The 12,991-nt window shown below is 31.3% G+C and overlaps 1 protein-coding gene across 2 annotated transcripts in view; it reads right to left on the bottom strand.

Annotated features, from left to right (window-relative positions):
* Positions 1-12,991, bottom strand: part of ssh (Protein phosphatase Slingshot) — a 163,079-nt gene that overhangs the window by 105,650 nt on the left and 44,438 nt on the right. The gene's annotated exons all lie outside the window — the stretch shown is intronic.

Genomic DNA, 12,991 nt, shown 5'->3' with positions numbered 1-12,991 from the left:
TACAACGGTAGAGCCTTTCAAGTAAAATGCGATTCGCATAAGCTCGTCAAAGTGTGTCACGTACCGGTACACGTTGCAGGAGTATTAGCGAGTCTGATGTTACGCTCCCTTGCTGCCACGTGACAACTTTATCGATTTTTTATCATTAACCCTTTCATTACTAAATATAATTACATTCAAACAGTGCTGAATACTGAACAACATAATTGTCTATAATTATGCAATGCTAAGTGATATATACAGCCACTATTTATGATATAAATGATCGTAAACAATTACTATTTAAAGTATAAATAATATGCAGTTACTATTTAATGTATCAGTCAATGCTAAATAAATAATTCCTTCTGTTAATTTATATACTTCGTTTATATATTTTATGTACTGTCAGACTACAAGCTTCTAGCATTTTGTGAACCTATGGTTGCACCGCGTCACACTCCGCATAGTGACAGTTTTGTTATGATCGCGTCACTAAAACATTCACTCACAACAAAAAGCCACGCGTCTTTATACATCAACCGAATAAACTCACTACGAGTATATCTTGCAATTATTTCCACCTTAACCTTTTATATTTTTATTTAATATCAGTATAATTAATTATAATAAACATTCATTATAAATATCAACGTGTTCGGTGTGTTATACATACCATCTTTCGTAAGATTCAAATGGTCACGTGACTTTTAACCGTCGTCAGAGAACGCCGGGAATAAAGGAAGGTTCGCGAGTCAGTCGTATTATGATTCGTCTCGAATGAAAACGTGTGCGTACGATATTAAAAGAATAATAGTGTACAGTTTATTTCTTCACACTATTGCAATTTAATATTTGACATTATTATAATAGTGTATAAGTGATCGTAAAAAAGACTGATAGGTTAGAAACCTTCGATCCTTCGTACAGTTACTATACGTTACTTTGTGTTTCATTATTACCAATATATTAGAATGTCATACACCTTTCACAAGTATTTACTCTTTCGTAGAATTCATTCACGCGTTTTCCATTCGCGTAAAACAAATCCACGTGGGACTCGGCGTAAATGGACGGGTGTGGAACATCGGCTTTAGACGCGTTTCCATGGGCCTCGAGTCTAGCTGTCTCTGAAGCGTCGCTTTCACTGCGTCAATGACGTAACGCGAGCGATGAACAGGAAAAGCGACGTGTACCCAGCGAAAATGAAGAGTCCTACTCGAAGAAGAAAGAAAGAAAGAACGGATCAGCGAGTCTCTGGAAGCCGGCCAACTAGAGCGGAAACGGTGAACGCGGCACAAGGCTGATGGGGACGATTCTGGCCACTGTGCATAGCCTTTCGATTCTATGGGGGAAAAGCAAGAGGAAAAATGGTGCGCCGGATGCGTCCTGACAACAAAGAAATGCCAGCGTCTAGACAGGTGCACGTGGCTCATCGCAAGTTTTCTTTGAACAAAAATACGACATATGTACGCTTGACAATTCCTGATAAAATTAATGAATTTTGAACGCATTTTATTTCTTTAACTAATATATCGTTTGTTGTAGGTGAGGAGGTTAAAGTGACGTAATAAATATACATCAAGAATGAACAATATTTATTTAACATGGTGACTGCCATCCATATATGGGTGATACTTAAGTTGCTAAACTGATCTAACATGAGTATTATTAAAACTATGTTCACTTTCATTTCTTTTTATTCTCGCATTAATTACATGGATCTATGGAAAATAAATGTAATAAGATATTGTGAAAATATCTGGTAAAATTTACTAAAAATTAAAACACTACTTAATGCAATTTTTAATTGTTTCAGTGTGACAGTCAATGTGTTAATAAAGCAATCCAGTACATAATTAACTACGCGAGAAACAGCAAACAAATAAAATTCAAAAGAAATATGCGATGAAGTTTAATGGTGATGTAAAAAGTATGATCTCTGTTAGATGGGACAGATGTATTAATACGTGAATCGTTTTATCAGGAATATGGGGGGTTGAAACTTGGCATGGGATACTTTTTTAGATATACTAACGACTGACATATTGAGTATTCATTTGAGTCAAGAGCACATTTCACTACCTTATTTAGGTAGATCTTATATAATTATAGATAACGAACAATTTGCAAACTCATAAATACTCAAATTGCACAATTACAAAATTTATAAATTTGCAAAGTACAAAAATTATGTCTTCAAATTTAAGTAACTGATAATTTGCAAATTTGTAAATACTCAAATTTCACAATTATAAATTTTTTAAGTTTAAAAATGTGAAAATTCGCACTTTGAGAATTTTTAAATGTGATTTCACATACAGCAAATATAGAAATATTTAAGTTTCACAATTAAAAAATTGAAAAATTTGAAAAGTACAAAAATTGAGTCTTCAAATTTAAGTAACTGACAATTTGCAAATTTAGAAATACTCAAATATCATAATTAAAAAATGTTGAATGAATCTTTGGAAATTCATAAATTTGAAGATTCGAATATCTTTAAACGTTGAACCCCCAAAAATCGATAATAAATAGAACGCTCCTCTTTGTATACTTGTCCTTGTTCAACATTAAGCCCAAAGCTGCACTCCAGTGCACACGTGCTACCCTTCAGTTGGGTTAAGACTTTCGCGTCTCATGGAAACCAACTGAAGGCCGAACCGGTTCCCTGTTTCACGAAACGAAGATCCGACAGATGTTCGGAACCCGCTTCTTTCTACCTGCTCACAGCTTCTCCCAATTTTAAATCGCGAGACGAGATCCAGGTTCTTTGGTGCTTGGAAGCTGGCACATTGCACTGCTTCTTGTGGCTATTCCTTCGATACAGGGTGTCCCAAAAAAGAGGACAACCAGAATTTTCTTAGGGGTGAATAAATTAAACTTTCAGAATAAATTTTTCTTGCGTCATGTTCAATTTCAGATTCTGACAGATGCAGACGTGTATGAGACAACTTAATATAGTGATAGGTTGAAAATCAAATTGATGATTTTGATCTTTCCTATTTCTTCTTCTTCTTTAGAATCAATTATTGGGACAATTTAACATGTTGACGCCGGCGCGGATATTTGCGATCCGTTCCGTGCGGCGGCGCTGCAATTAGCGGTCCGTCCCATGGGCCACCGGTGGGTCATGTCGGCGTTAACGTGTTAATACAGTAATGGTTGATTGAAAATTAAATTGTCGATTTTGATCTTTTATGTTCATTTTTCTTCTTTAGAAGAATTATCATAAATATACAGGTTGTCCCTGTTTTAACAGTTTTAAACACCAAGATACTGAAGTTATAAAATTTCCCAAATTTTTAAATCATTAAATAAGTTGTACTCTCTTTTAGTTTTTCTTAATTAAAATATTGTAAAAATTAATATTTGAAAAAGATTATTTTTCATTTTTTAGAACGACTTATCTTTAAGAAAAGTATGTTTCAACAATTTCTTTCTAATTTTTTATTTTTATTTACTTGTTTTTATTAATGATTTGAAAATGAAAGAGCTTTTCGTGTTCGGTCAATGAACTATATTACAAAAAATTGTAAAACAAATGCAGAAAGTAGAAACTGTATGTCCGTTACATTCGTATTGCATAATCTTACGCATCTACAGGATGTTTCAATACAAACAATTAATTTGAACTAATAACGAATTCTGCATGAAAAAGTAATTTTTAATCGTAGGATGATTTCTTTTCATAAACAGCTTCGTGCACCGCCCACAACTACAATTACAGTAATTGTACTTTCAACCGTTTCTAAGTTAATCAAATACAATTGTTGAAATTCATGTTGCTTCAAATTATACTTGATAGTAATAACATAAACGAAAGCTGCACCTAACACACTTTCAATCATATCCATTTTTCTGTGATACTACTAATGAAAAGGAAGAACCTATCCCAGAAACCTGAATTATTTTTCCATCAGAATTAAAGGAAAGAAGATAGTATATAGATATTATACTTAAGATATAATTGTTGGGTATTACTAAAACAAATGAAAGTTATACATAGCATACTTTTAATAATAGCTTCATTTTAATGGAACTGTGGCAGTAAAGCCATAAATCGTGTCGAAAGTTTTGAAGGTCCTTGAAGACCTAGGCTTACCCGAGCGTTTGTACGCGTAGGCCCTTGTTTGCCCTTTTAGGGCCATGTGGCTATTTTCTTCCTTGTAAGAGTTGTTGGAAAATTCGGCAGAATCGTCCTGACCTTTGCAGCATACGCATCGCGCTTATTTACCGTCACTTATTGTCTGACAAGGAAACATATCGAACCGCGACACACCGATTCTAATGAAACTTATGTGAAAGAGAGTTCTCAAGAAAATATTTAACACGTATTTTTTTTTATCGGCCAACGTTCACATTGAAGGGGTGAAAATAGCCCTCGAAGTTGGGGGTTGGAATCATATTTTTGGGAATATCTCCGGAATTAAAGAAGATAATTGGATTCTTTTTTTCGTAAATTGTTCGCCTTTAAATAGGGAATTTTTGTGCGTAAAAAAATTTCAATAAACTGTATTTGTTTAAATAATATTTTGAAAATTTATAATTTTTGTTTAAATTTTTGCACTAAATGTTGATCTATTTTTTTGCAACTTCGTGTACGTAAACTATAGACAAAAATAGAGGATACGTGTTTTTGGAATTTGTTGTTTGTTGCAATGTTTGTTAGATATATAATTTAACATCACCTCCTGTGAAGAGAGGCAATCAGCATTTTTATTAAAAATATCATTATTTTTACAATCTTTTACAATATTTTAGACATTTTATACTTCTTCATATGCCGTTAATTGATTTCTGAACAATTATTGTTAGGTAAAGTTTGTATTTAAACGTGAGTATTTTCAGTCTGCTATGTAAATACTTAACGCTGTCGACATCAAACGCTTTGCACAATTACTACTATTTAATTCATATTAACTGGAACCTTAATTTTCCTTGTACATTTTGATTTTGATAGGAAATTGTTTAAAATGTCACCTACTCTGCACTTTCCCCGAAAATGGGGTAAGAGCGTATCTTGAAGTTAAATACTTTGAAACTTAATTTCATGTGCAATGGGGCAAGAGCAGAATTATTAAGAAATCTGCTATAAAATGCTTTTTACTGCAATATGCAAGTACTCTATACTGCAAACAAGTACTCTTAGCTGAAATATAAAAGGGGATATAGTGAAACAAAATAAGGAAACTAACATATTAAATGGAGAAATTTCGCTCATATTGTAATAAAATTAGCCTGTACACGCACTTGCCCCGTTGACGAACTTACCCTACTTCACCTTATCTTATTCTTGTTCTACCTATATGTTTACAGTGGTTACACTAAATTTTAAATACACATTCGAATTCGTGTGAGGCATCTGGCCTGTAGACCCACTGGTTACAATGTTTCGCGTGCGTGACTCCGTTCGTCCAACGAAGGAGAAATAATGACATCCGAAATGAATTCAAGACTGATGACAATATCGAGCCTGTGTGGCGCCAGGCCGTCTAACCAGGAAGTATAAACGAGCACGATATTACGAAACGTTGTTATACCGTATTATTCCGATTTCTTTCTAATCTGGTTATTTTTATCAATTTGGTTGGTATCATTAGTACCGGGAAATTCCTTGTTATACAATCTATTACGCGAAAAATCGCAATCACACCGTAACGAAATATAATTGCACACTCCTTTTATTATGGTTCGAACGTAATATTTAATAATTTATTGCCTTGCTCTGTAATTAAATTCTATTCGTGCTTAATAACGGACAGAATGAATTGTATAAAAAATTACGACTGAAAATGAATTAAATGAAATTATATAAATGCATGAATTATTAACATTATGCTCAATTATAATTAATTCCTTCCGTGTTATAACTTTCGATAAGATTTTTCAAGTTATTTTGTTTTTATGGGTAGTTGATATATAAACTGATAAACGCAAATATTATCACTGTTATGTAATTTGTTATATTGTCTGCAAATTTTAAATAAATACTAGGATATTCTCATACTTATTACCCTTATTGATTGATATGTTATATATTATATTATACTATTTATACATTTAAGATAAATATTTAAATATTGCATGAAATATTACACAAAAATAAAATTTCAATATGAAATTAATATGGTCCTTCTGATCAAACGAATATTTTACTATTAAATTAACTCAAATCACATATTCATTATTAAAAAAAATCAAATTATCTTCTCATAATTAAGTCAAATGAGATTATCTCTTCATAATTAAATCGCAATCAAATTATTCGTTCATAATTAAACTGAAATAATAAGGAATTGTTCTTTAATCATTAAATTGAAATTAAATTAAATCAATTTATTTTTGCGTAATTGAATTAGAGTATTTAATAAATTAAATAAAAAGTAATAATTCAAAAAAATGTTGTCTCCATAAAATACTAATATAAATAAAAATTAGAAGATTTTTTCCAAAAATTGCAAACTTTTTTTTAAAACAATTCTTTAAAAATGTACATTTTTAATTTTATTACCGATATTTCTTATATTTTAATAGAATAAACAAGTAACGAAAGTAGTACGAAATTTGATGTATGTAATTGATTAGCTAATCGGGTATTTCGTGTTGTGATTTCTGTATCCAGGCAACAGTTAACCGCATTGCTGTACAATTGGCCAGTAACGATGATCGACTTTGTGTTGGGACGATGTTGAAACCAGTGAAACTTATAAGCGAATATACTCAAGAGTTTAACAAGACATTTACTTTCGAAGGTAATAATAAATAGCAGTGAGTAATGTAAGCCATTGTGTAACTATTTCGTCCGATTAACCAACTCAGCTGATTTCTAATATTTATGAAAAATTACACCTATTTTCTAACATGCCAAATCATTCTGAAACGTAATAAATTAAATAAACAAAAAATGTACCTTAACACTAAACCTACCTATCATGCACATTTAATTTGAAATTAAAAACAAAATAGGCAAATAAACAAATGATTATAAAATATATATTAATTCTTTGTCTCAAATTCCGAGAATTTCAGATTTCAAGAATACCATTTTCTTAAAATTTATAATTCGAAATAAAAAAATTCTGAACAGGTCAATTTTAGTAGTTTAGTGTTAAAATATTTAGGATTATTGATAAAGAAAGATAGAATACTTTCACTTGAGGTAAAAATAAAAATTATGTTAATATTTCAACATTTTTAAATACTTAAAAATTACAGTTATTATTTGAAATAATACATATAATTTAATTTTAAAAAATTTATTAAATTATCGTTAATAATGGAAATTAGCATAATTCTTTAAATATTATCATTTTACAAAACTTCAAGAAATGTCAATACTGCAATTTATTAATTAAGACAATGATAATACGTTAATCAAAGAATGATGTAGCAATTGTTTTCAACGTTTAAAAATTATTTATAATTATTCAGTAATGTACGTAATGTAATTATCAGTACTGCAATTAAGTCATATAAATATTACAATAAGATAATCAGTCAGTATAAAATTAGTATAAAATTTTAGTGCATAATTAGTATAAAATAATTATTATCTTAATATTAATACTTTAATATTATTACAAGATAAATATTATTAATAATATTTTAATATTATTATTAACTTTGCCATATTATATAATTATTATCATAAATTATCAGCAATAATTAATAATTTTTAAGCATTGTTGTTTTCACCTGAAGAAAAGATGAAATTCGTTCACAAAAAGATTTTGCAAAACTGTAACACCAAAAATTATCAAAAGAAAAAGCTAAAAGTGTAAAATTTGTGATATACCACAAAATCACCCAAAGCTAAAATATAATTTTATAACAAAAATTTCTACTTTTATTGTACTATAGTTTAAAGAAATATTCTCATTAAAATTTACTGGTAAGTAAATCTTAATTAAAACGTACACTCCTGGTTCGACAGATAAAATAAAAAGTTTGAGATAGAATGTAGAACAAAGAAAGGAAGAAGATAAATAAATGAAATATTGAATTATCAAACTAACGTAAGATACAATTGCGGTACGAGAGAAAGATTTAAAGCAGCTACCGTGAGAAATTGAAAGCTTGCACAAAAAGCTAGCCACCTCGACAGCTCTCTTCTTTGAAAAATAATTGCTTTCGAGGGTCCCCTTTCAGTCAGCGATGCTACAAAAGCGATGCAGCTGCTGCTTCAAGTCAGCTGACATGAAAAGTAACCACCTTGCTGGTAAACACCACCATTAAAACACGAAACACCCTGTATATTGAACTACATCTGTTTCTCTACTAGGTGTAAGAAATATTTTTTCATTAACAGTTTATGGATATCAAATGTATTTAAAATGTATCAGTGTGTTGTAAAGTGTTTTTCACTTTTTGCTTCAGAATTGTAAAATTAATTTATTGTCAAATTGTAATTAACTGTTAGTTTTCTAATATGGAGAAAGGGTAGATTTAAAAAATATTAAAAGTTTAAGAAATATTAAATTTTATCCGTTATATAACTTTTATGAAAAATTGAAAAATTTTATTTCTAAGAAATATCAACATTAAGGGTATGAAAAAGTTACTGTTCATTTTACAAACTTCTTTACTTTCATACAATAGTAATGAAATCGTCAAATTTATTGTAACTTAAATTTTTTAATTTCAATATCTTTGAATATCAAAGTTTGGGGATTTGAAATTAAAATAATCACCAGAATGTTAAAAATTAACTAAACTTCACGTATATCTAATACTAATTTATTTGACAATCCATATAAAAATGATTTTCATTATAAAGTTACAAACTGTTTGTAACAAAAATAATTATAACTTAAAAAATGGAAAATTTTGCGAATGATTCATTTTATTATAATAACACTGTTTATTATTCATATCATTCAAACGGTTTATTTCTGGTTTCCATAAAAACACGAAAGCATTTTAAAAAACAGACTACACGGTCTCCATTGTTTGTTTCAACTGCAAAATATCTTGAAAAAAATAGATCTCACGAATATGTACGTGAGATGATTCTTAAACGTATAATGGAGAGGAGAACCTCTGTAAAAGCTCGTAAGAGAATCGCTTGGACCGGCATCTGCAATTTTCATGCCATTTCCAAAAATAAATCTGCTACTAAAAGAAAAACGAAACGTGATGCGTATTTCAAACTCTGAACTCCACTGTCTCTACACGGAGTAATCATCTTTCCATATTATCTCATTCATCTTCAAAAATAAACCGGTTTTACAATGTGCCAATTCTTTAAAAAAAAAGAAATTTAATACATCATTACATGTACAAAACACATATGATATTTTATATCAACATACTCATCAGTATAACCTTAAAATATCTGAACATCTTATCTCATATCTCGTGTAAGTGAACCTAACCCATCTTTTTTGTTTATTTACTGTTACTTCAAGGAAAACATCAACAGGTGAATCATTCATTGCGGACAAATTTAAATGACTAATATCACCGTTAATTACAAGCCGTCCAATAAAATTTGTAATCATCTTTGAAAATTGCGCTACTACCACGTGACTATGCTCGAATTCGGTTAGAGAATTGAAAAACATTCTCGCACAGAAACACTATTCTATCCGGAAATTCATTCGAAACGAATCTAAAACTAAGAAACATCGATATCGAATGAAATATCGATTTTTACCGAGAACAATACATACTTCACGTCTGCTTTATGACACATTATTCTATTCACATCGACACACAACGTTTACAAAGTGACTTTTCCGCTCACATGATTCCCAACGATCAGAACAAAAAGAAATTGGCAACGCACAATTTTCTAAAATCCTTCTTAAAAATATGAGGTTGATACCTAACCTAACATAACACATTACATTTTTAAAACAACGTCGTTATTACAAACCACCTTGTAACTGTCAAATGTTTAAATAACGAGTGACAGAAAATTCGATGGAGCTATGTCTCGTTAAAAATGAGGCTGGAAGCGTGTACAAAACACTGACGTTTTTAACACAACGTTTTTGTCGTCAACTGTCTTACTTCACTAAATTTTGAAATAAATTGTCATCGCTGTATTTCATAAAGTGCGGTTTTCGTTAAAAATATGACATCGTAACAAAACAGTGAATTAAACAATATTTTCCGAATGTACCTTGTAGAGTACATAGTCCAAGTAATTTGTATTTACAAATTTTTGAATGTTCGGTGTTAGGTTAAGTACTACCAACGCCGTGTTTTCGAGAGGACCGTGAAATGGCCAGAAATCTTACCTGATGTACTGAATGTATCCGTGTCGGGCGTCTTCGAGAAGGAACCCCGGGTTCCGCATCTCGACGCCTTCGAAAACCATCAAGTCAACACATGCCACAGAGCAACGATCGCAAAGTTCTTCTGCGAGTCATGGGACTCGATCATTCGTCGAATATCAACACCGAACCACTCACATAGAACATCTTTACACCATTTCCGAAAATTCACTCGCGAATACGTCACTGTTCTCGCAGTCGGTAAAGAAGGGTCGAGAATTTGCGACACACGACTATTCGGGAGCAAGGGAACGCGATTTTAAAACGAGACGAGCGCGCAACGTGTCCGACGACTGGAAGGACCGAGACAGGATAGATGTTCACGGTTCGACGTACGCGAGGCAACTGAAGTGCGAAGCGAATCGTGGAACGGTGGGAGCCGGTTTCCTTCTCTGCCCCTCACCGCCTAACCGCGCCCGACAAACCGTGGCGACCCTAACCTAACCTACCGGACCGAAATGCGAGTCGGTCGATCGAGGAAAGCGGGGAAACATGGAAAAACGAAGAGGGAAGGAGGTGTACTCCATGGCACCATAACACATTTCCGCCCTCTGTTTACGATTCCTGTATGTGTATACAGGGTGTTTCCAAGAACCGCGTTTAGGACACTTTGGATACTGTGCATACAAATGATTAACTTATCGATATGTGACGCCCATATGGATTTTGATACTTTTTTCATGTCAGTTCGTTGTGACGTGCGTACAACGGAAAAGATAATAAAAATATGCGGTTGGGAAATTCCTGACGGAGGTAATATTGTGCGTGGCAATATGATGCGTAGCAATTTCCAGACTGGGGATAAAATGTGTGACGAGTGGAAATTCTATGTGTAGAGATATAACGTACAATCCACATGCGCCAATTCGGAGACTGGAGAATGCGGGGCGATATAATGAGTGGAAGTTCCATGCATGGTGATATAATGTGCGATAATTCTACGTGTATCAATAGAATACGATGCAATATAACAAGTGACAATCTTAGGAAAGCGCGCAGGAAAACAATAAACAATGCTTGACAATATAACGCGAGGTAACTCCATGTATGAAAATTTTATAATTCCATGGAACAAAATATAATGTAAAACAATTCAGCGCATAGCAATTTCATGATTAATTGTGATTAGAGCAATTTTGTGATTAGAAATAAAATGCAGGGCAATATAAAGAGTTGAAATTCTATGTGTAAAAAACAATATAATTTAATACGTGACGATATAACGCGAGAAAGTTCTATGCGTAACGATTTTACTACACGAAATAAGATACAAAGTAATATAACAAGTGACAGTTCTACGTGTGGAAAAACAATGCATGGCAATATAACGCATAGTAACTCCATGCATGGAAATTTTATATAAAGTAATTAAAATGCGTGGCAATATAATGCGTGGCGATATAACGAGTAATTCTCCGCATGAAAATTTCATGCATTTTGATTGTACGTGTTTCTTGAATTTTCAAATTCCTATACTTCAAAATACAGAACTCTCAAATATTTAAAATATGAAATGTTTTAATTCCGAAACTTCCTGCATTTTCAAATAGGCCTATTATTTCTACGATACCTCGTCGCCAAAATTTAAAATTCTCAAATTTCAGAAATATCAAATTTTCAAATCTTCAAATTCACATATTTCTAAGAATTCCAATTTCGAAATTCTTAAATTAAAAAATTTTTTAATTTTTACAGAAAATATCACCTAATATAAATATGACCGACAAGTGTTTACGTTAAAATTACAATATTTTTTACACCAGAGAAAAGGCATAATTATACAGTAATTTAATTTTGATTAAATCTATAGAATATATCGCTTTTTTACTATTAATTCTTGTACACCCTGTATACAGGAACATGCGCGTTCATGGTATACCTTTTTGTCCCTTATCAACCGGTCATTTGTTTCTTATCGCAATTCGGAATGAATCGGAGAACGAGGGACTGAGGATAAGCTTACGAAATGTAGATAAGAAACATCGCATCAAGGGGAAGAACGATTCGCATGGACTTGTTTATTGCGATACGTGACAAGAAAAACTGTACTCCTTTTTGGGGTTGTTAACACTGTCGATTGGTGGCAAGGTGACTGTGACCTTCAGACAATATTGCAATTTAACACCATTATTAAAGCTTTCAATTGAACTTTTAAAATAACTTATGTTGAAAAACCGATTTTATTAACTTAATATTATTTGCGAAATAGATTTCTATAGACGTTAAATGCTTCATATGTTTACTGTGAAATAAATAGTATGTAAATAAATATATTTTAAAATTATAATATAAATATTATAACTATCATAAAACTTGTAAAAATATACATTATAAATTAGGATATTACAATAGTATTATCATTATACAGTATAATAATATAATATTCTGAATATAATTTTTATTTTAATAATTTGATTATATTATGAAGTTGTATTAACGGCTTCTAATATTTAACAGAAAAATTAGAAAAATATCATCTTACTCATAAGTAAGAATGACAGGAAAAAATACAATTTTTTTTATCAAATAAATATCTCCATAACGATCATATACCACAAAACCACAGAAAATTATATCAACATTGAACCTTAACTTATACTTCACATTTTTCCTGCTGTAGAACTCGATAAATATTTTTCATTGGATCAACTATTAAAAAAATTCAAGGGCAAACTAAAAATATTCAGTACATTGATCCGCCCGCACAAATACAAAGGAAGACCTTGAGG

The sequence above is a fragment of the Megachile rotundata genome, chromosome 16 (genome assembly GCF_050947335.1).
Source record: "Megachile rotundata isolate GNS110a chromosome 16, iyMegRotu1, whole genome shotgun sequence".
Classification (NCBI taxonomy): domain Eukaryota; kingdom Metazoa; phylum Arthropoda; class Insecta; order Hymenoptera; family Megachilidae; genus Megachile; species Megachile rotundata.
This window is presented reverse-complemented; position numbering and strand designations above follow the sequence as displayed.